Below are 25,848 nucleotides of genomic sequence, written 5' to 3' on the forward strand. Positions count from 1 at the left end.
ATAATGAGTAAAAAGCATCACAGAGCAGTAAGATATTACAGAGAAATAAAACATCTCAGGGTAATTAAAATATAACAGAGCAATGAAACATCACTGAGCATCCCAGGGTTACATTTCTACTCAGTAAGTGATACAAAAAGAAACTGCAAAATACTCAAAGCTTAAAAGATTATATATGAATATAGAAAGTTATAAGAATACAACTTTTCCTTATCAATTTATTAAGAGATTTTATTATTTCATCTTTTAAAAATATTTTTAAATTTAGTTTTTGTGAATTTCATATAATACATATTGATCATATTTAGAACCCTTTGCATATCTGTACCCCTCCTAGCCCCCCACTGGATTTCATGCACTATGTCACATATGTTAAGGCCTATTGAGCCAAGTTTGTGTCCACAAATATCCCTCTGTGTGAGTCCACCCACTGGAGCCTTATCTACCTATTTAGCATCACTTTCTTAAAAACAAAACAAAACAGCAACAAAAAACTCCCATACAACTATTCCTCTCCCAGTAGTTACCGGTTGCCAGTAATTTCTTAGCTAAGTTTGGGGCTTCCTAATTACTTCCCCACCTCTATGCTGGGTTTTTGTCGGGCTTGAGTTTGCTTGGGTCTTGTGGATGCTGACACCTTTGCTGTAAGTTCATACGAGCAACTTCTCAGTCACCTGTAAAACGGTTTCCTCATGGTCATCCACCACTCCTGGCTTGAACAGACTTCCTACCACCAAATCTTCTGCAGTGGTCCTTGAGCCCAGGGTGGCAGAAGTCATAGATGTTTTAATACAGGAATAGCACTCTGCGGTCTCTTATTCTCTGCAGTTTGGCCAATTGTGCCTTTCTGGGTTAATCACCATCTGTTACATGAGGAAGCTTTGCTGGTGAGAGTTAAGAGATGCATTAATAAATTTTCTGCCCCCTGTTCCACTGGGTTCCCTAAGGCTTAGATATAGAGACTGCGTTGTATATGTGTCACTTAGGGCTGGGTATGAAACATATTTATTTTTCTTTGTTTTTGAACACTCATGGAAATTTGTAAAAGTCTCCATCTGTTGCAAAAGAAGCTTTTTTTGATGAGTGGTGAGAAATACACTTGTCTATAATATAAGGATATATATTTAGGATACAGTAAGAAATTACATTGGTCTACAGTTGTGACAAAAAAATTTTTTCTCTAGGATCTATGACCACTCCAGCCATGTGTATTTGGCTATGTTTACAGTACAACATATGAACTCCCTCCCGTTGAGCAGACCCTATAGACAGCTCTATATTACCCTCAAAATAAAAGTGCCACTACAGCACTAATAGAGATAGTTTGCTGGACCAGTTACTGTTGTGTTCATTACAATTTACAGATGGGTATTTACTTGTTTACTCCCTTGGCTGCTTTCACAGTATCCTCTGATAGTAAAAGAGCTAGTACTCATGGAGTAGGCTTCCAGTAAGTTTCAGCTTCATTGCTCCAAATCCTGCATCTGAAGTATGTCCTGTCTCCAGCAATAAGGTTTTACCTCCAAGTTCTGGAAGGAAATTAGGGACTAATTTAGGCAAAAGCTTCTGTTATTTGGAGAGTCTCTTGCATTACTATGACAAACAACTTAAAGGGGGGTTTCTCCTGCCTGTAACTGTGGTTTTGCTATATTGCCTTCAGTTATACATATGCACTACTATATTTTTAGTAGGCTTTTGAACTAATACATCTCCTGCTTTTTCACATGAACTAAGAATTATTTATTTCTCCTCCTTCTCTCACTGTATAATCTTCCCTCCTCCATCCCCAGTTAAAGTAGCCACATTATCTTCATTTCCCACACCTGTCTCCTGTGAGTCCCTCCTCTCTCAAGCTTCTTCTTCCCCTTCACCTCCATGGTTGCTTTCTATTTTTCTGGCTCCTGCAGTTACGTTAGTATATATACTCACATCAAAGAACATTGAGCTAGGATCCACAAATAAGAGAGAACATATGTTCATTATTTTTCTCAGTCTGTGTTGTATCACTTAGTATAACAGAATCTACTTACATTCATTTACCTGCAAATTTCATGATTTTGTTTTTCTTTACCACAGAGTAGGACTCCATTATATAAAGGTACCACATTTTCATTATCCATTCATCAGTTGAGAGACATGTTTCCATTCCTTAGCTAGTGTGAAAAGATCAGCAACAAACATGGCTGCAACTGTATCTCTGTAGTAGAATGAGTGCTTTGAGTATATACCAAGTAGTGGTATAATTGGACTATGTAGTCGATCAATTTTCAGATTTTTAAGAGATTTCCGTATTAATTTCTACAGTGGCTGTGCCAGTTCAAAATCACACCATCAGTGAATGAGGTTTCCCCTTTCCCTGCATCAATGCTGGCATCTGGTATCATTTATTGTCTTGATCTAAGCCATTCTAATGGGGTAAGGTGAGATGTTAAAGTAGTTTTGACTTGCATTTCCTTAATTACTAAGGATGTTTAACACTTTCTAAGGTGTTTTAGGACATTTTTATTTCTGCATTTGAGAACTCCCTCTGTTCAGATCCATAGTCCATTTAAAAATGTTGAATTTTTTGAAATTTTCATACAATATAATATTTTGGTATTTAGATCTCTCCCCCATCCACACCTTCTCCAACAACTCACCACCCAATTAAATGTACTCCACTATATATACACTATGGCTTATAGAATCTGATTTGTGTCCCCACATGTCCCCCAGCATGGGTCCATTCACTGAAGCTTGGTTAACCTATCAACAGTTTCATCTCTAGAAGAAACTTTTTCTCCACATCCCAGCAGCCATCAATTGTCTAAAGTTCCTCAAGTTGTATTTGGATTTCTTAACCACTTTCCCATGTCTGTGCTGGGATTTTGTCTCATTCTTGCTTGCATGGGACTTGCTCATGCTGTCATCATTACTGTGAGTTCATATGTGTAACTGAGTAGCTGTCTGGAAAATTTTGTTTTTTTGTGATCATCCACCACTTGATGCACTTTTCACAATAGCTAAGAAATGGAAGCAACCTAAGTGCCCCTCAACTAACAAGTGCTTAACAAAAATGTGGTATATTTGCACAATGGAGTTATAGTCAGCGGTAAAGAAAGATGAAATAATGAAATTTGCAGGTAAATGGATAGATCTAGAAACTGTTACACTAAGTAACACAGACTCAAAAAAACAAACGACATCTGTTCTCCCTCATATGTGGATCCTAGCACCAAATTCTTTTAAATTCCAGGTCCTGTTAATAAGATGATGCTATACAGCAGTCCCTTCTGCTTCAGCTGAGCCTGATCACTAAACATAGTTGCAATTGGGCTTGTTGATAGTTGTGCTCATTCATTAAAGGAGGGCCAAGCGGGTGTATGTAATTTGACCCTAATCACACATGGCCTCCTGGATTTGGGGAGGGCTAAAGTATACAATCTTGGGACGGCTAGGAAGAGAAGGCTTGACCTATGCTGGGTAAAGGCTATCCAGTGTGCATACTTCAGCTCATATATACATCTCAGCAACCCCTCAGTTATCTCAGTAAGTAAGCTCAATTCATTGGTTCCCCAGTAAAACTAATGAAACATTGGCTTGACACTAGAACCTTCAAAGGGAATAAGCATTGCTTAGCATCCCCAGGAAAATAAGTTTCACAACCGATGGAAAAATGTATTTGTTAATGCTATTATGTCTCATAATTATTTTTAAAACAGAAAATGATAATGTAAAAGATGTTAAAATGATATGGGAATGGAGATATTTGCCAAAATAGACAGAAAAAAATGAGACAGCCTAAGCAAGTGATAAAGGTCTGTTTAGGTTTGTAATGTATAAAGGATGAGATAAAAATAATATATGCATAATCTTAAATTTTCTATGGTCATAGTTTAGTCAACTAGTTTAAGGAACAAAATATATATCTAGTCAAGGTTTATCTCAGAATATTTGGGTTTTTTTTTTTTTAGCCCAAGCCTTATCTATACGGCACATGATAATTAGAAGTACCAGACTGGTGGAACTAACCTTATTGGATGTTTAACAGCCATAGTTTGAGACCTAAACTAATGTGGTCAGAGGGACTTAAAGGACAGTTTTGCCCCTGACTCTTACAGTCTTTCTACCTTCTCTTCCACAATGATTCCTGAGTCTTGGGAAGCACAGGTTTGCAATAGGTGTCATATTCAGGGGTGAGCACTCTCCAGCCTCTTGTTCTCTGCACTTTGGCCAGGTTTTGATTTCTGTGTTAATCACCATCTGCTGCATAAGTAGACATCTCTGATAAAGGTTGAAAGATGCATTCATCTTTCTGTTCAGAGATTGCACTGAAAATATATTCCTTAGGGCGAAGTGCCTCTCAGACAATTCTCTGCATTTGACCAGTTGTGGAACTGTTGCAAAAAGAAGCTTTTTTGACATTTGTTGAGTGGTGAGAGGTACACTTGTGTGTAAATATGAGGATATATATTTAGAATACAGTAAGAAATTACAAAGATCAAAGGATGTTGCAAAAACTAGATTTTTCTCTAGAATCTATGGACTTTGCCAGCCGTGTTTATTTGAACATGCTTACAGTACAAAAGATAAGTTCCCATTCAACAGGCCTTGAATCCATTAAAACAGATGCTGATTACCTCCATGATGAAATTATCACTACTGCCCCCATAGCAATAGTTTTCTGGTCTAGTCATTGTTCTTTATTAGGCTTTATAGCTGTGTAGGCCCATTGACTGTTTTTGTTTTTGTTTTCGTTTTCCCCCTTGGCAGGTTGCATAGTATCCTCGGATAATGTGAAATAGTCTTCAGGGAGGAGGCATTCATGTCAGTTATAGCTTGATTGCTCCAAGTCTTGTGTATGAATTATGGCTTGTCTTTCTTCAGCAATAGGGTCTGACTTTCAAATTCTGAGATGCAATTAAGGGCTATGGCAATAGCCTGTGTTATTTTTGCAGTTTCTTGGACTAACCTGACCAAAAATTGGAAGAGAGGATTCTCCTGCCTGGCACTGTGTGTTTTGTTATATAGCCTTCAGCTATACACACGTGTGTGTGTGTGTGTGTGTGTGTGTGTGTGTGTATTACATTTTTCAGTAGGATTTTGAGCTAATATAGTTCCTCTGGTTTTTTACACAATCTAAGCATTATTTATCTCACCTCTCACTCCCCCATATATCTCTCCCTACTCCTTCCCCAGTTAAAGGATCCCACTTTTCCCCATTCCTCCCTTGATAAAACCCATATCCTATTATCGCCCTCTCTTAAGCTCCTTCTTCCCCTCCACTCCCATGATTCTTTTCCAATTTCCTGGCTCCCGGGATTACATCATGATATAGACTCACATCTAAGGATCTGGGGCTAATATCCACAAATGAAAAAGAACATACATGACTTGATTTTTCTGAGTCAGTGTTCCTCACTTAGTAAAACAGTTTCTAGTTCCATCCTTTTTCCTATAATTTCATGATTATTTTAACCACTGAGTAGTGCTCCACTGTGTAAATGTACCACGTTATCATTAGCCATTCATCACTATAGCTATTGTGAAAAGAGCAGCAACAAACATGGCTGTGCAAGTATCTCTGTTAGTAGAATGAGTCTTTGAAGCATATTCTAAGGTGTGGTATAAACAGAAAATACGGTAGATTTATTTTTAGTTTTTAAAAAAATTCTCCATACTGATTTCTACAGTGATTGCACCATTTTGCAATCTCACAAACAATGAATGAGGATTCCCCTTTCCCCACATCCATGCCAGCATTTGGTGTTATTGGTTGTGTTGATCTTAGTCATTCGGGCTGGGGTTAGACAAAATCTTAAAATGGTTCTGATTTGCATTTCCCTAACTACTGAGGGTGTTGATCAGTTTTTAAGATGGCCATTTTATTTTTTCTTTTGTGAGCTCTCTGTTCAAATTCATAGACAATTTTAACTGATTCATTTGTTTTATTGATTCTTTAGGGTTTTTTGAGATCTTTCTATATTCTGAATATTTTTCCTCCATAAAATGTGTAGCTGGTGAAGATTTTCTCTCACACTGTGGGCTTTCTCTTCACTAAATTGGTTGTTGCCTTTGCTGTACAGAAGCTTTTTACTTCAATGAGATTCCATTTCTTGATTGTTGACTTTAATTCCCAAGGAACTGTGTCCAATTTATAAAGTCCTTCCCTGAACCTATATGTTGTAGTATACTGCCTATATTTTCTTCTAACATTTCAGAGTTTCGGGTTTCAATGAGGGTTTTGATCCATTTGGAGTTGACATTTTGTGATGGGTCATAGATAAGGGTGTAATTTCATTCTTCTACAGGTGGAAATTCAACTTGCCAACACCATTTGTAAAAGGTGCTGTATTCCTCCAGTATGTGTTCTTTGCACCTTTGTCAAATATCAGGTGGCTGAAATTATATGTACTCTTGTTTGGGTCTTCTCTTCTGTTCCATTGATCTCTGTTTTTGGTGTCTGTTTTTGTGCCAGTACCATGCTGTTTTATGACTATAACTCTGCAATATAGATTATGGTGTTGTGTATTAATTCCCACCCCCCAGAACTGCTCTTTGTGCTTAGTATTACTTTGGCTATCTGGACACTTTTGTGTCTCCATATCAGTTTTAGGATGAATTTTTCTATTTCTATGAAGACTGTCATGGGGATTTGATTGAGATTACATCAAATCTATAAATTGTTTTTGTTATAATGTTCATTTTCACAATATTTATTCTACCAATCATGGGCACAAAATGTGTTTCTGTCTCCTTGTGTTGTTACCAATTTTTCTTCAAAGATTTAAAGTTTTCATTGAAGAGGTATTTAATGTCATTATTTAGGTTTATCTATAGCTATTACTTTGGAGGCCATTGTGAATGGAAGTGTTTCTGTGAATGTTTGTTATTTGTATACACAAAGTTACTGACTTTTGGAGATTTATTGTGAAACCTGCCACTTTATTGAAATTTTAGATTATTTCAAGAAGTTTTCTGGAGGAATTTTTATGTATAAAATCATATGCTCTGCAAATACAGATAATTTGACCCTTTCATTTCCTTCTCTTTTGTTTTTGCTCTAGCAAGAGTTTGAGGCACTATATTGAAAAGGAGTGGGGATAGCAGGCATCCTAGTCTGGTTCCTGAGTTTAATGGGAATGTTTCTAGATTTTCTCCATTTAGAATGATGTTGCTGTGCGTTTGTTTTACTTAGCCTTAATTCTGATGAGGTATGTTCCCTCCAGTCAAATTCCTTCTAGGTCATTTTTTCATGAATGCATGTTGTATTTTTTCAAAGTCATTTACTGTGTCTATTGAGATGATTATATGATTTTTGTCTTTAAGTCCACTTGTATGCTTTATTACATTTTTGACTTACATATACTGAACCATTCCTACATCGCCAGAATACAGCTAACTTGATAATATGGGATGATCTTTCTTTTTTGTTAATTTTTTCATTGAATTTTTGTGTATTTCATACAGAACATCTTATTTTTATTTTGGTTGTTAGCCTGAGCCTTTAATGGCCGAGATATCCCTCCAGCCCCACACAGAACATCTTAATCAACTTTATGTCCCATCCCCATGGGCACCCTCTCACATCACCCCCCCCCACGGATATCATTCATTCTGTCATTTGTATTAAGGACTATCAAGTCAATTTAGTGTCCCCAGATGTCCTTCAGTGCAACATCATCTACTGAGGTCTAGTCAGTCTATCTAGAGTCCTTCCCTGTTTGAGTTTGCATGGGTCTTGTGCATGCTGACACCATTGCTATAGGTTCATATAGAAAGGTCCCAGGAGCCTGTAAGACTCTATTTCCATGTGGTAGTGCACGTCCTCCCCTGGCTATTACAATGTTTCTTCCCTTATTCCACAATGGTCTCTAAGCCCTAGGTGGGTGAAGTTTAATATAGGATTCCTGTCTGAGGACTCACACGCTGCAGACTCTTATTCTCTATGCTTCGGACATTTGTGTTCTTTTGTCTTCAGGCAGGAGAAACCTCCCTTCAAGTTGCTGGCCAGGGTAGTCCAAGAGAATCCCAAAATTACACAGGCTATTGCCACAGCCCTTGATTGCCTCTCAGAACTTGAAGGTAAGACCCTAATGCTGAAGAGAGGACATACTTCAGACACAGAACTTGTAGCTATGGATCTGGAACTGACCTGGAAGGCTCTCTGAAGTGTAATCTGATTATTTTGGAGGACATTGAAAGTTGCTAAGGGAAAACATCAATCAGTGGTCCAACCCCAGCTTTAAGAACTGATAACCCCAACAATGACCAACAGAGCAAACTATATTGGGGCATTAGTAGTACTTTTATCTTGCAGGTAATCAACAGCTACCTAACTGGACTTTAAGTCCACTCAAAGGGGAAGGAAACTCATGTGTGTTAATGTAAACATACCCAAATACACATAGCTGGAGAGGTCATAGATCTTAGAGAAAACCCTAAGGCAGTCCCATCCCTAGACAAATGCAATTTCTTATTATATACTAAATATGTATCCTTATATTTACAGACAAGTATGTCTGTCACCGCTCTCAAAGAGGTTTTTGCAACAGATGGAGTCTGTTTTACTTAATGGAAGAACTGGTCACAGAGATTGTGAATTTCCAAACCCTAAGTGACACATCTACATTGGAACTTCTACACCTAAGGTTCACAGAACATAGTGGAACAAGGAATAGAGAGAATACTAATGAATCTCTCAACTCTCATCGATTAGACACCTTCATGCAGCAGAGGACTATAGATGATCTTTTGGTATGTGTCTACGTATGCAATTTGAGAGTAATCTGTTGAGAATTTTTGCATCTGTATTCATTAGTAATATGGGCTTATAGTTTTCTTTATGTCGTTGTGTTTTTACCTTGTATTAGAGCATTACTGGCTTCGTAGAAGGATTTTGAAGGTTCTCCCTCTATTACTATCTTTTTGAAAAATTTAAGAAGTGTTGGTTGTAGATCTTCTTTGAAAGTCTAGAAAAAAATCTGCTATGAGTCCATTCGGGCCGTGTCTTTTGTAGTCAGGAGACTTTGTATTGCTGTGTCAATTTTCTTATTTGTTCTGTGTCTGTTTAAGTTCTTGATCTCTTCTTGGTTTAACTTTGATGGTTCCATGGACTGAATATATATATAATTATTCTATTTATTTTATATTTTCTAATTCAATAGAGTATAGGTTTTTAAAGTATACCCTTATAAAGTTCTATATCTCTTTTTAATCACATCTAATGTTTCCTGTTCATCTCTGATTTTGTTGATTTGGATTTACTCTGTCTTTCTTTTTGTTAACTGGGATAAGGTATAACTATCTTGTTTATCTAGTCAAAAAACCACCTGTTAGATTTATTGATCTTTTTATCGTTTGCTTCATTTCTATTTCATTGATTTCTGTTCTGATTTGTATCATTTCTTCTCTTCTTCTGGGTTTGGGTTTGGTTTGCTCTTGATTTTCCAGATTCTTTAAATGTACCATTATATCATTTATTTGTGCACTATCTGATTTATAATATAGGTACACAGAGCTACAAACTTCCCTCTTAGGACAGATTTTAATGTGTCTCAAAAGTTTCTTTTCTGTTGTATTATCATTTTCATTTAATTACATGAATATTTCTGTTCCATTCTTGTTTTTTTTCCCCTTGACACATTCATCATTCAGGAATGTGTTATTTATTTTTCATGAGTTCTGGTAGACACTAGAACTTCTTTCACTGTTGATTTAAAGTTTTACTGCAATGTCTTCCATTAGAACACATGGAATTACTGCAGCTGTTTTATATTTGTTGAGGGTTTTTTGTGCCCCAGAATCAGATCTTATTATCAAGGTAGCATACCAGCTTCCTTCAGTGCAAGTTCATTCACTGGAGTCTAGTCAGCCTATCTAGAGTCACTCACTGAAAGAAGATCAGCTCTTCTTCACCCAGAAGTAATAAGCTGCCAATAGTTCTTCGAATAAGATTGGGGACTGCTGAAAATTTCTCCTGCTCTATGCTGGGTTATTGACTCCTTGAGTTTGCATGGGGCTTGGGCATGCTGATACCAGTCCTGTAGATACATATAAGCAAGGTCTCAGGAGCCTGTATGATTCTGTTTCCATATAGTCATGCACCAGCTCCCCTGGCTCTTACAAATTTTCTACCCCCTCTACTGCAATGGTCCCTGAGTGGGTGGAGCTTAAATATAGGAATCCTGTCCAAAGACTCACACTCTGCAGAATTATTCTCTATGCTTTGGCCATTTGTGGCATTTTCTGTTCATTGCTCTCTGTTGCATGAGGGAGCTTTGCATTAGTAGTCTCTTTACCTTTTGTTCCACTAAGTTCTGTGAGCCTTAGCTGTAGAGGTTCCATTGTAGATGGGTCGCTTAGGGTTAGATATTTCACAGACATATATTCTCTGTGTGTGACCAGTGGTGGAAGTCTGTAATAGTCTCTGTCTGTTGCAAAAGAAACTTCTTTGATGAGTGACTGACATACTTGTTACATAGCCTTTAGTTGTACCTATGGCCACATGTAGAAATACTGTATGTGTAATTTTTCAGTAGACATTTGAACTGATATATTTCCCTCTGTTTTTTCACACCAGCTAAGGATTATTTATATTCTCTCTCTCTCTCTCTCTCTCTCTCTCTCTCTCTCTCTCTCCCGTCTAACCCTACCTAACTCCCTCCCCAGTTAAAATACCATTTTCCCCATTTCACCACAGATAATACCTGTCTCCTACGTTTACCCCTCTCTTGAGCTCCTTCTTCCATTTTACTTCCATGATTCCTTGTATAACCCTCGCTATTTCTCTCCCATTTAAATAACTCCATTTTACCCATTTCTGCTATTGTAACACCTGGATCCTACTGTTCCTCTCTTTCTTAGGCTTCATCTTTCACTTATATTCATGATTTCTATCCATTTACCTCGGTCCTGCAGTTATATCAGAATATATACTTACACATAAGCATTTCGTGCTAAGATTCCCAATGAGGAAAAACATACATCACAACTCTGTAAAACTGATCAGGTTTTCTCTTGGTTAAATAACTCCAAGAGGCATTTTATATATTTTTAAATATTTTATTTATTATATTATGTTCATGAGTATATTGCCTACATGTATGTAAGTGCATCCATGTCATGCAATGCCCACAAAGGTCAGAAGAGGTAGTTGGATACCCTGGTAGTGGAATTACGACAGTTGTTAGGCACCATGTGGGTACTGAGAATTGAACCAGGGTCCTCTGCATGAGCAGCCAGTGCTCTTAACCACTGAGCCATCTCTTTAGCCTGAAGTAGAGGGTGGCTCTTGATAAGTTAATCCGGTTTTGGTGAATGGACTCACACCAAAAAGCATTTGGGGGAACAAATTCTCTCTATCTCTCTCTCTCTCTCTCTCTCTCTCTCTCTCTCTCTCTCTCTCTCTGTCTCTCGGGGGGGCTAAGGTAAGGGAGCAGCAGGTATGGCAGGATCTAGCTGATCAAAATATATTGCATGAAATTTGGAAGAATTCAATTATTTAAAAATGGAGAAAAGTAAAGAAAATGCCTCGCAGTATGCCCATAGGTCAATGTTTTTCAGGCAATGCACGAATTGAGATTCTCTCTTCCCAAATGTCTCAGGTTGACAACTGAGATTATTCGTCACACTACCTTTTCCTTTGATGGAGCACTAATATCTAGAATATATAAAGAACTAAAAATCAAAAGAAAAACCCAATAAACCATAGACTTTTGGACTGAATAGAGAGTTCTCAAAAGAAGAAATATGAACATCTAATAAACATCAGTTTAAAAACTTTAGTACCTCACTTTCTCCAATAGACAGGTTATCTGGACAGAGAATAAACAGAGAAACCTCTGAATTCAATGATAGCATATACCAAATGGATCTGACAGATACCTACAGAATATTGCACCAAATGCTAAATAGTACACATTCTATTCAGCAGCTCATGGAAATTTCTCTGAAATAGACCACATACTGGGGCACAAACCAAGTGTCAATGAATACAAAAAAATTACAAAAATTCCACACTATTGAATGATGAATGGGTAAAAAAAGAAATAAAGTATTCCTGGAACTAAATGAAAATGAAAACATCACACAATAATACCTCTGGGACACATTAAAAGCAGTCCTACTAAGAGGGAACTTTATAGCTCTAAGCACCTACATTAAAAAAATCAGAAAGAGCACAAATACACAACTTAATGACACAACTCAGGAATCTGTAAAAACAAGAACAAACCAAACCCAAACCCAGCAGATGAGAAGACATTACAAAAACCAGAACACAAATCAATGAAATAGAATCAAAGAAAACAACAACAATCAATGAATGAATCTAAGAGCTTATTCTTTGAAAAAAATTAACTAGTTAGGTAGGCACACTTAGCCCAGCTAACCAAAAGAAAGAAAGAAAATCCAAGTCAAGAAAATCAGAGAGGAAGATGCAAACATCACAACAGTCACACACACACACACACACACACACACACAAAAAACCCAAGAACACTATAAGGGAATACTTTAAAAACCTATATGCTAGTAAATAAGAAAGTCTAAAAGAAATTAATGAATTTATAAATTCAATGGAACCACCAAAGTTAAATCAAGAAAGGATCAGATGCTGGATATGGTGGAGCACAATTTTAATCCCAGCACTCGGGGGCATGGGCAGGTAGATCTGTGTAAGAACAACAGCAACAAAAATCAACAAGTTAAACAAACCCATAACAATAGAAATAGTAATACAAAGCCCCCAACTATAAAAAGCCCACCTCCAGTTGTAATCACAGCAGAATTTTGTCAGACCTTCAAAGAAAATTTACAACAAATATGTTTAAACTATTGAACAATATCAAGAGAGGGAGAATTCCCAAACTCCTGTGAAACCAGTATTACTCTAATACCAAAACCAGATAAAGAGAAAACAAAAAAGTATACGTCCATATCCCTAACAAACATAGGTGCAAAAATTCTCAACAAAATGTTTGCAATTCACATCCAGGCATGTATTCCATCTACCATGGCCACACTGACTTTAGTCCTCAGATGCAGAGATGGTCCAGATATATGTAAATCAATAAATGTAATAAATCATATAAATGGACTTAAAGTAAAAAATAATACGATCATCTCAGTAGATGAAAAAATGGCCTTTTACGAAATCCAACATGGATGTAGATAAAAGTCCTACAGGAAATTGGACTGGAGGGATCATGCCTCAACAGAGTTAAGGCTATATACAACAAACCCACTCCCAACATCATTCTAATGAAGAAAAACTCAAAGAATTCCTATCAAAATCAGAAACAGACAAGGCTGTTCACCATACCTACTCCGTTTCAGTATAGGGCTTGAAACCGTACTAGAACAATAAAATAACAGGATGAAATTAAATGGGTACCAATTGAAAAAGAAGCAGTGAAATTATCCCTATTTTCAGATAATATATTACACATAACAGACCCCAAAAATTCTGCCAAAAACATGTTCAACACTTTCAGAAAAGTGCAGTATACAAAATTTGCAAAAATCACTGGTCTCCTTATATACCAAAAAAAAAAAAAAAAAAAAAAAAACATAGTCTGAGAAAGAGATCACATAAACACTTCCATTTTAAAAATAAAAAGTCTAGTAATAAACCTAACCAAAGACATTAAAGAACTCTGCAATAAAAACTTTGAATGTAAAAAGAAAGAGACTGAGAAAGACACTAGAAATGGAAAGACCTCCCACACTCATGAATAAGCAGAATTAATATTACGAAAATGACCCTCCTAACAAAACCAATTTGCAAATTCAATGCAATACCAATCAAAATCCCCATGGTAGTTTTCACAAAAATAGAAAAAAAATCTTAAAATTCATAAGAAACCACAAAAGACCTGGAATAGCCAAAACAATCCTAAGCACAAAGAGATCTGCTAGTGGGATTATCATACCAAATTTTGAACTACTACAGAGATATAGTGATTAAAAATCCACATGATATTGACATAAAAGCAGACAGGTAGATCGATGGAAGAAAATGGAAGACCCAAACATGAGTGTACAAAATTTGAGAAATTTGATATTTGACAAAGGTTCTAAGAACACACACTGGAGGAGAGACAGCATCTTCAGCAAATGGTGCTGGGAAACTTGTCTCTACCTGAAGAGGAATGAAAGTAGACCCTTATCTATCATCCCGCACAAAAGTTAACTCCAAATGGATCAAAGATCCCAATGGGAAACCTGAAACTCTGAAATTATTAAAAGAAAACATGCATAGTACCTTGTAAGATACAGGTACAACAAAGGACTTTCTATATTGGATATCATTTGCTCAAATTTTATAGTCAATAATCAAGAAATGGGACCTAATCAAACTAAAAAGCTTCCAGACAAATGAGGAGTAAGCCCAAAGAGTGGGAGAAAATAACTAGGCATACATTTGACAGAGGGCTAATGTCCAGCTAATATCCATAATATACAAAGAATTCAAATAACAAAAAATCAAGAAAACACATGACCCAATTAAAAAATGGCCCAGGAATCTGAACAGAGAGTTCTCAAAAGAAGAAACAAAGGTGAATAAGTAACATCTTAAAAAGTGTTCATCATTAATAATTAGGGAAATGCAAATTAAAACCACTTTAATATTTCATCTTACTCCAGTCAGATTGGCTAAGATCAAGAGTACAAATGATACCAAATATTTTCCTCAAAGATACTCACCCAGCCATGTTTGTTATTGCTCTTTTCACAATAACTAGGGTATAGAAACAACCTAAATTTCCCTCAACTGATGAATGGATATAAAAATGTGGTACAATTTAGTTCTTCTCAAGGTAAACAAAGATGAAATTAAGAAATTTACAGGTAAATGGATGGAACTAGAAGCTGATATACTAAGTGAAGTAACTCAGACTCAGAAAAGCAAGCGACTTATGTTCCCAAGCATTCATGAAGCCTAGCTTTCATGTCAGGATATACTTGATGTAAATGTAGAAGCAAGAAGAATGGAAGGGTACCATGGGGATAAAGGATAAGAAGGTGCTGGATAGAGAAGGACAGTAGGAGGCAGGTGTTACCAAGGGGGAATGGAGAAATTAGGGAAGGCTTTAACTGGGGAAGGAATAGGGAGACCTCTATAGGAGGAGAGAAGGGAAAGATAAATAATGTGTAGGTATTATGTGAAACGAGAGGACTGTACTAGTTCAAAAGCCTATTGAATAACACACACACATATGTATATATATATATGTATGTGTGCATATATATATATATATGCGTGTGTATAGCTGAAGTCTATATAACAAAAAACAGTGTCAGGCTGAGGAAACCTCCCTTTTAATTGTTGGTCAGAGTAGTCCAAGAGACTCCCAAAATAACACAGGCTATTACCACAGCCCCTGAATGCCTCCCAGATCTTGAAGATAAGACCATGTTGCTGAAGACAGGACATATTTCATATACACAATTTGGAGCAATTGAGCTGAAACTAATCTGGAAACCTCCTCTCTGATGTCCAGTTCCCACAGTATGAGAATATACTATGAAAAATATGAAAGGACAAAGCCAGTCAGTGATCCCACTCAGCTGTAAAGTCTATGGACCACAACAATGACTTTCCCAGCAAATAATCTCTACAGGTACAGTGATGGCACTTTTATCTTGGGGGAAATCAGCAGCTGTCTAATTGGACTTAAAACCCTCTCAGTGGGATGGAACTCATGTCTGATACTGTAAACACTGTGAAATAATCGTGGTTGGAGAGGTAATAGATCCTAGAGAAAACACTACTTTGGTCACATCCCTAGACCAACATAATTTCCTACTGTATTTTAAATATATATCCTTATATTTAGAGACAAGTATACCTCTTACCACTCATCAAAGAAGCTTCATTTTGCAAATGACAGAGATTATTACAAAGTTACACAACCTGTCAAACACAGAGAACAAGTGTCCAAGTTGCTCAGCCCTAAGTTACACATCTACAATGCAAACTCTACACCCAAGGCTCATGGAATATACTGGAACAGCAGACAGAAAGAATATTAATGCATCTCTGAATTCACCAGTGAAGCTTCTTCATGAAACAGGTGATAATTAACCCAAAAAGTCACAACTGGCTTAAAATGCAGGGAATAAGAGACTGATGGGTGCTTATTCCAGAATAGGACACCTGTCCCCGGAGTTCCTGCTGGGTCTTCTGCATTATCAAGCAAACTATATAACATATCTTTATATGCGTTTATTAGCTAACAAAGGAATGAGTACCCAGTGCCTAGCCCCGAGGTGGCTCCGAGCCTGCCATATCAAACCGCGCCATGCCCATAGTCACCGCTAGCATTCATTCAAGCCTCCAGGGCCAGTGATCTTGCCCCAGGTCCATAAGAGTCAGACCATTCTGTCCTTGAGCTGTTGCACAGCTGTACATTCCCCACACCATGCGTGCTGCCATGCGCGCTACCCACGGCAACTTCTGTCCCAAGATGGCTCCCAGCAGCCCCTTGGTAATCCATGCTCCATGGCAGGCCCCACCCACTGGAGGAACTAGCCAATTGGGAGACAACACCTTTATCAAACCTCTGCCTCCCAAGGCTCAGGAACCATTGTGAACATGGTGGTGGAAACATTGTAAGAGCCAGAGGTGATGGATGACTACAAGGAAACAGAGTTTTTTAAACATCTGGGAAGTTACTTATATGAACTCACAACAACGATAACAGCATGCACAAGACCCATGCAAGCTGAAGCCAGACAAAATTCCAACATAGACATGGGGAAGTGAGGAAGATGTACCAACCTTAGTTGAGGAGCTATTGCCAAACAATAACTGCTGGGAGAGGGAGAGTCAGTTTTCTTTAATGGTGTGATTCTACATAGTTTAATCAGGTTCTAGTGAATGGACACATACCAAAGGACAGTTGGAGACAAACTTGACCCCATAAGCCTTAATATACATTACAGCGTACATGAAATCCAACAGGTGAGGGGCTATAAGAGGGGTCCAGATAAGGGAGGTAATCTAAATATGATCAAAATTATCAAAATATATAGTATGGAATTCACAAAATTTCAATTAAATTTATAATGATCATTTAAAAATGTTTCATACATTCTTAAGTCATCAGGAAATTGCAAATTAAAACTATTTTGAAATTCCACTTCCGAATGGCTAATATAAAAAAATCAAATGATGACAAATGCTAGTGAGGTTGTGGGAAATGGGGAACATTTACTGCTTGTGGGAGTGTAGACTCATGCAGGTACTTTGAAAATCATTGTGGTGTGTTCTCAAATACTTAGAAATAGACCTTCCATATGACTCAGTTATATACAGCTCCTTAGTGTATAACCAATGGACTCTAAATTCTCCTGCAGACCTACTTGCTTATCCATTTTCATTAATATCCACAATGGAATTTTTTCAGCTTTAAAGAAAATTGAAATTATGAAATTTGCAGGTAAATGAATGAACTTGGAAAAATTATGCAGAGTGAAGCAACCCAGTTCCAGAGAGACAAATATCAAAGGTTGTCTCTCATGTGTGGATCCTAGCTTTGAATCTTTAGTTTCTTTGTTTACTTAGGACAACTTGTCCGAAGTTAGGGAACTAGAAAGTGCACATTTGAGGGGGAGGATGCTTTAAGAGACAGGCCTAGCAGAAAATAGGCAAGGGGAACCGTACCCTTGGGGTGGAATGGTTCTAACAGGGATGTCTGGGGGGGTGACAGTGGAGATGAAGGGATAAAGAGAGAGGGTTAAACAAAGTGAAGGGTACATGAAAAATCCACTTGGAAAAGCACTACTTTGTTAGCAAAGTTAAAGAATGTAAGTTAACAATAATAGAATGGAAATCCTGCATAGCTGTTCTTTGAAGGCATTATTTATAAAACAAAAATCCCACTGCCAGGTATACAGTACCTCCTATGAGCTATATTAAGAGAGGCCTAAGAAACTCCACAAAACAACACAGGGTGTTGTTATAATTCCTCTTGTCTTCCAGAATTATATGATGAGATCCTATTCCTGGAGAGACCACACACCTTGGTTGCAATATATAGGGAAAGCAAGCTAAAACTAAACTGGAAGATTCCTTTCTGTTAGCTTTCATAGTAATTATACATGCTACCTTATCTGGTAATCTTACCTGCTAGGGAAGGTAAAGCATCTGTGACCTTACCTAATCTTACCATCTGTGAACTCTATGAATTACAATGCCAACCTTCCAGGCAAGATGTGCCCACTGGTGCAATAGTGGTATGACTATTGTGGTATGACAACAGGTCTTAGATTGGATTTGAGGCCCACTCCACAGGAGGGAATAAATGCCTGATATTGTAAAGGGGGTACCGGTAGGGGAGGGTCCTAACTATGATTACAATGTATTGTATGAGATGCACAAAAATTCAATAAAAATATATATTAACACACACATACACACACACACACACACACACACACACACACAAATCTCCCCAAAGTTGAAGAGGTTATAGACTCAAGGGGGAAATCTTACTATCATGGTTAAACTGAATTGCTGTGGCACCAAACTTCAGTCTAAATATGAATACCCATAGACAAGTGCTATTCTCACCATCAATCAGAGAAGCTTCTCTTGTAATAAATGTCAGTGAATTCAGAGTTTTCCTGGCTATTCAGGATGCTGCAAATAAATGACGGTTTAGTGCTCAGCCCTAAACATCACATTTATACCACCCCCTCTAAGAATGCAAGAGAAGGAAGGTAACAAGAAAAGAGAGTGTGCTGGAGCTGCTGCCTCTAGTTCCCACTGAGACTCACCCCCGCTGACACCCATCGTTCACTCCTGGTCCATTTGATTCCAAGTCTAGGATGGTAAAGCTCAAGGATCAGCTGATTTTTTAATTTTCTTAAGGAATAACTGTACCCCAGAATAAGATTACAGTTTGGGGAATTGGTGCTCTTGGCATGGTCTGTACCATCAGTATCATAATGAAGGACTTAGCTGATGAACGTGCTCCTGTTGATGTCATGGAAGACAAAGTAAAGGGAGAGATGATGGATCTTTAGCACAGCAGCTTTTTCCTTAAAACACCGAAAATTGTCTCTGATAAAGACTACAGCATGACTGCCAAGTCCAAGCTATTCAGCTTCACACCTGGGGCACAGTAACAAGGTGAAGAAAGTCATCTTAACTTGGTCTATCATAATGTGAATATCAAGTTCATCATCCCTAATGTTGTGAAGTACAGTTCAAACTGCAAGTTGTTTGTTGGTTCAAATTCGGTGGATATTTTGGCTTGGAAGACAAGTGACTTCCCCCTAAACTGAGTTGTTTCAAGTTATTGCTATCTAGATTCAGCCAAGTTCCTCTACCTGATAGAAGAAAGGCTGGGCATTCACCTGATAAACTGACATGGATGGGTCTTTGGGGAGGATGCCTATGTGGAGTGGTGGGAACATTGCTGAAGAATCTGAACACATAATTGGGCACTGACACAAGGAATGGTGGAAGGAAGTTCACAAACAGGTGGTAGACAGTGCTTATGATGTCATTAAACTGGACCATGGGACTCTGTGGCAAATCTGGCAGAGAGTATAATAAAGAATCTTAGGCAGGTACATCCAATTTCCACCATGATTAAGGGTCTCTATGGAATAAAGTTGATGTTTACATCAGTTGCCCTGAGGTAAGTAAAATGGGTTCTCAGATATTGTGAAGGTGACTGTTCCCTGAAGAGGAGACCTGCCAGAAGAGCAGAGACATGCTCTGGGGAATCCAGAAAGCTGCCATTTTAAAGTCTCCTACCCAGGCTGCAATAGTTTCTTCTAGAGATCATACATGTTTCCTTTTCATCCCAGCTGTGATAAATGCAGTTATATTAAGATGACCTAGGAAAATATCAATTTCCTAAAGTTAGAACACCGCACAACTCTATCCTGATGGTAAATGGTACTTGTGCAGTTGTAAACTGGTTAGTGTGAAAGAGTTCCACCATCTGAGACACCACTGTCAATTTGGTACAGGCTCCATCCAGTTCCCTTCAAACCTTATGTGTTACTATGTGCTTTGTAATTTGTAACTTAAGAGCTGATGTTTCTTGATTAAATGTGTATTTATAGTGCCCTTTAGTATACCTACCTGAAATTAAAAACAATAATACTTGTATTTTGCTTAAAATGAAAGTTTATTTTTTAACACTACAAGGCCTGTAAAATTCTGATTTCTGACCAGTATGAACTTTGTTTCTATCAGTGTGATCAATAAAATTTAGTACATGCAAAATGATAATTTTGTTAAAATGAAACTTTAAAGAATACTATATAATTACATAATTTATTCTGTTACTATCTGTCCTGGATAGCTTTAGTTGTCAACTTGACACACCTGGGTAGAGGGAGCCTCAATTGGTGAGTTGCCTACATTGGACTGGCCTGTGGTCATGTTTGTGGGGTATCTTCTTGATTATTGAGTGATATGGGAGGGCCCAGCCCACTGTGGGTTGTGCCAGCCATGGGCAGGTGGGCCTATGCTATATAAGAAAGCAGGCTGAGCAGGGACCAGGGGAGAAAGCCAGTAAGCAGTGATCCTCTGTGGTCTGTGCTTCAGCTCCTGCCTACAGGTTCCTGCCCTGAATTCCAACCTCAGACTCCCTCAGTTATGAACCTGCAGATGTAAGCTGAATACATCCTTTCCTCCCCAAGTTGCTAATGGTCAGAGTGTTTTGTCACATCAATGGAGAAACAAACTAGAAGAGAAATTGGTACAAAGAGTGGGGTTTTGGCTGTGAAGAACCTGACCATATAGGTTTTAGAGGAATATAGAAGACTTTGGAACTTTGGGCTAGAAAAGGGTTGATTGCTGTAAGCATATCTTAACAGGCCATTCTAATAGGGCCAGGAAGAAAGCAGTGCTGAGAACTATGTAGTTCCAGAGGGAAATAAGGACTTAAGCAACCACTGGTATATTTTGGCAAAGAGATTGGCTGGAGTCTGCTCATAGCCAAGAAGCTTACTTGAGTCTAAGTTGAAAAGCAATGGCTTAATTTCTCTGATGGAAGAAATTTCAAGACAGCCTAACAGAAATGGTGGTGTGGCAGTTAATGGTGAATATTATGCAGAATGTAGCATTTGGATTGCAAAAGAACACTAGGAAAATTAATGTTGGAGCCAAGGTGTGTGCTGAAGGAGAGGATCCATTTGATAAAGAGATTAAAGTGATTAAGGAGAGGCCTAGAGATTTGTACTTAAACAAAGGAGAGAATGCCTCCATGGCAAGACCACACCCAGCTAAGCCTCCAATTTGTGTAGGGAAATACTTCAGGGTTTTCTACTAGAAAAACCACTGAAGAGAAAATTCTTCAAAAGTGGATAAAGCGTATTGAGAACCATCCAAAACTTGCAGCCAAAGTGACTATGTTCTTCATTTGGTGCTGGTTTTAGAGGCATGAAAGATGCAAGAGTTAAGGGGTCATTGGTGCTTCTTCTGTGTTTTCAGAGAGCCAGGCAGCATGCAGCAGCAGTTTCTCTGCATAAGGAAGGCCCTAATAGGCCATTATGTGAAACTGTGAAGGTGAAGCCTGGTTGGAACCAACAAACCGTTTGCGATGCCAAAGCTGTGAGACATATGCCAAGAAGAGCTGCATACAGGGAGTGGTGCCAATCCAAGAGAGAGATGTATGTTTCACACAGCAAAGCTGGAGAGATTGAGTCATCCAAGCCCTTTTGAGTAAGTCCCAGAAGTTGGATGTGGAACTACTGGATTTGGTATTTGCCCTGCTGGTTTTCAGTCTTTCTTTGGTCCAGTAGTTTATCACTATGCCTCTTTTCCTCTTTTGGAATGGGAATGTGTATTCAGTTCCACTGTATCTTAGGAGTATGTAATTTATCTTTTGATTTTATAAGGGCTTACAGTTAAAATATGGCCCTGAGTCTGAGAAAAGACTTTCAACTCAGGACTTTAGAATAGCATTGAGATTGGTAGAGACTATGGGGACTTTTAAGGATAGAATAAACACATTTTGCATTTTATATGGTCATGACCCTATGGGGCCCAGGGAGTGGAATGTGGTGATTTTAATGAGAATGTCCCTCATAGGCTCCAAGTATTTGCACATTTTATCCCATTTGTGGTGCTGTTTTGCAAGGTATTAGAAGGTGTGAGCATGCTGAAAGAGCTACTTCTCTGGGGGCAGGCTTAGAGAGTTCTCATGTCACTCTCTAGCTGTTTTCTGGGTCTGCTTGAAGATGTGAGAGCTTAGTTTCTGCTCCTACTCCAGTCACCTCTGTCACATTGCCTCCTCACCATGATGGACTCTTGCTCCCTTTGGAACTATAAGCTAAATAAACTCTTCTTTTTTTTCGGTCTTTTTGAGATAGGGTATCCCTGTAGCTCCAGCTGTCCTGGATCTCACTATGTAGATCAGGCTGGCCTTGAACTCACAGAGATCCACCTGCCTCTGCCTCCCAAGTGCTGGGATTAAAGCTGTGTGCCACCATGCCCAGCAAACTCTTCCATTTATAAGTTCCCTTCATCATGGTGCTTCTATCACAGCAACAGAAAAGTGACTAATATGCTGTCCAATTACTTCCCCAAATTAAATCTGGTATAATGCCAAGATAATAGAACAGATAAATTTTGTATCCACAAATAAAAGGTATAATAAATATTTAAGGCCAGTCCTCCCTAAAAACTAGAGCTAGCCATCCAGTGAGGTTATAGTTATAATCCCAAACTGGACAATAGAAAAAATTGAAAATTCTCAGATAATAGATACCTAAAATATTTCATAGAGCACAAATAACTGTAAATACAGGAGTAAACATACAGTCATTCTGGTTTTAACATTTTAGTTATTTAAAGTACCCATTACCCTCATCTGCTAACTTCATTAGAGCAAAAATGTTTTGATTACTTTAATTTTAGATATAATGCTCCTGTCATATGGCACATATTATGTCAAATAGAGAGAGTTAGAGAAGTCAGACCTGGATCATGATGGCAAATACATTTTGAGACTGTGATTCATAATTTTCTTTCTTAATGACCTTATGAGCTATTCCTTTCTCCTGAAAACTGCTTTCCTGTGTGCTACTTAACCTCATCTATGTCATATCCTAGGAATGAACCTTTCTAGCAATTGGGAAATATTAAAAATATTATTTGGCCCCCACAAGCACAAAATATGATGATTGGCCAACAGGTTAAACAGTGAAGCAACATTCCTGGAAAGAAACTGCACCGTAAGCTAAACTTTGTATAAGGCTGTTTAGCTGCTCCATACTTCAATGGTTGTTGAAAGGCTGACATATTATAGGTCCAGATCCTATTTGTGATTTACCTTGAACTTTCTTTAAACTCCTTAAATAGTCATTCCTTGCCCACCTAGGAGTCTGACTTAACACCACTGGGACTATCAGGTGAAATCTTTTGGAATTCTAAGTTAGCCATTCACTAGCTTCTACCAACTGAAAGTCTATGAATGTCATCAAATAGTGTCTGAGACCTATAGTGGAGGTTTAGTCACTTCGTTGTTACTTGCCTACCTGATGTTTCCTCCAATGTATTTGAAAATGTATTGACAAGATATTCTTTGTTCTGTTACTATCAAACTACATGCAACTGTTACCACACTGAACATAGAATTTAAAGTAACCTGAATTTGTGTTCCCAGGACTAATGACTCATATTCAGTTTCAGAGTAAATTTTCTAATCCAGAGTTAGGAGTGTGCTTTCCTGTAGAGAGCTGTCACATAAGTGAGATAAACTTAAGCACTAAGTGATGAGTATGCTTGTTCTAGTTTGTTGTCTCTTGCTGTGTAAACACCATGGCCAAAAGCACCTGGGGGAGGAAAGGGTTTATTTTAGCTCACAGGTTTTAGTCCATCATCAGTGTAAGTCAGGATATGAGTTCAAGGCATGAATTTGGAGGCAGTAATTGAAGCAGAGATCATAGAAGAATCCTGACTTGCTTCCTCTAGCTTGCTCCATTACCTTCCTTATAACCCAGGACTACCTGCCCAATGATGGCACTTCCCACAGTGGGCTAGGCCCTTCTGAAAAATGACCAATCAAGAAAATGCCTCACAGACATGGCCATGGGCAAAACCAATGGAGAAAATTCCTCAAATGAGGTTCCCTCTTCTCAAGTGTCTATAGTTTGTGTCAAGTTGACTAAAGGGAACCAGCACACTGTTTATGCACATAGATGCTATTTTTTGAAAAAAACATGTAAAATATTTCTATATGTAAGTATGGGATTTCTTAAGGTCAAAATTTAATTTAAAATTAGAGCCTAATACTTGTATCTAAAGCAGCAAGTCTTTCTTAAAGAGATTGTTTGGCTTTTAGTAACATTTATAAAATGAATTGTTCTAAAAGACATTTTGTTTCTGTTTTATTAAGAGAAAAGGAATGTTTATATTTTTGCTAATTTTTATCACACTTTTTTCCTAAAATGTGAAATTATTTATTTTTGATTATTCTTTGATAACTTCATACATGTATACATTCTATTTTTTTCTAAACTTTACCCTCTTCCCTCCAAATTCTACCAGAACTCCCTACATCCCCATTCCAATTTCATATTCTCTTCTTTTTTTCCTTATAATCCTCTAAGTGCAATTAGCACTGCTCATATATACCTGGGTATAGGGCTATCCAGTGGAGTAGGGGCAACCTACAAGAGGCCACACTACTGAATACAACTAACTCTCCCTCTCCCAGCAGCTATCAACTGTTAATCACTCTCAGCTAGGGGTAAGGGCTGGTGAGCCCCCTCACAGTCACACTTGAGTATTGAACGGCTTGATCTTGTAAAAGTCTTGTGCCAGCAACCACAGCTGCTCTGAACTTGTGAGTGCAACAACTCTGTCATGTTCAGAAGACACTATTTCTTAGCAGTCCTCTCTGACCTGTAGTGTTTACAGTCTTTCCACACTCATTTTGAGATGTTCCCAAGCCTTGGGAAGAGGGGATGGTAGAGATGTCTCATTTGGGACTAAACACTCCACAGTTATTTATTCCCTGCTCTTGGGTGAACTGTGAATTTCTGTGTTAACCACTGTTCACTGCAATAAAAAGCTTCACTGATGAGGGTCAAACTTTTGACTACTTAGAACCTGTCTTAACAAAATCAAGGTATATCTGTCTATGTAAAACATTTTAAATGACCACTTTAAAAGCAAACATTTTAAATTGATTTTTAGTACATTTAATACTCTATGTGTGTCTGAACTTTATATATTCTGCAAAAGTTTATGAGTTAAGAGCATATAAGTTTGAGAAATAAGTGCTCTGTTTTATGCAATATGCACTGCATCTAAATTGTCAACATATGTAAAGGTCAATAAAATCTTTTGAGATTTCTGTTATTTTTAATCAGTACCATTTTGAAGAAAAACCTGCTATTTAAGAAGTCCTATTAAGACCCTGGCTTACATCTCTTTGCCTTTACTAAGTAAGTGTTTTGTTATTGTACATATAAGGTGCGCTTATACGCCAGAAAATGAGTCTGCCTGTGCTTACTAGCAGTAAGTTTGGAAGATGTCTAAAGTTTTAATATTTGTCATTTTCCTACTGTCCTACTGAGTCAAAGAGATTATAAATTATGCTTGAGATAGTATAGAAAGACTCCTTGAAGTACTTCTGCATAATAATGATAATTGTTTCTGCATCTTTTATATTATGTATACTTACGTCCCTGTTGTATCACATAAGCCTTCTAAAGACAAAGCTTAGTAAAATACCTCACCAAGGTGTCATCTTCTGGAGTAGAATTGTTAATGATGTTAACCTTTTCCTGTCTGTGTTCTTGTGATCCTAATTGTGTTGAGAACTGGAGTCCCACCTGTGCTAATTGATTAACCTTTCTGTGACTACACTGTTGAGATGAATAAGGAGG

General features: G+C 37.8%; 1 pseudogene; it reads left to right on the forward strand.

The window, feature by feature from the left end:
* The window catches only part of LOC103745667, a 52,905-nt pseudogene extending 29,281 nt beyond the window's left edge, over positions 1–23,624 (forward strand).
* The last annotated feature ends 2,224 nt before the right edge of the window (positions 23,625–25,848 follow it).

Source organism: Nannospalax galili, unplaced genomic scaffold (assembly GCF_000622305.1).
Source record: "Nannospalax galili isolate Female #2095 unplaced genomic scaffold, S.galili_v1.0 scaffold1383, whole genome shotgun sequence".
NCBI lineage: Eukaryota > Metazoa > Chordata > Mammalia > Rodentia > Spalacidae > Nannospalax > Nannospalax galili.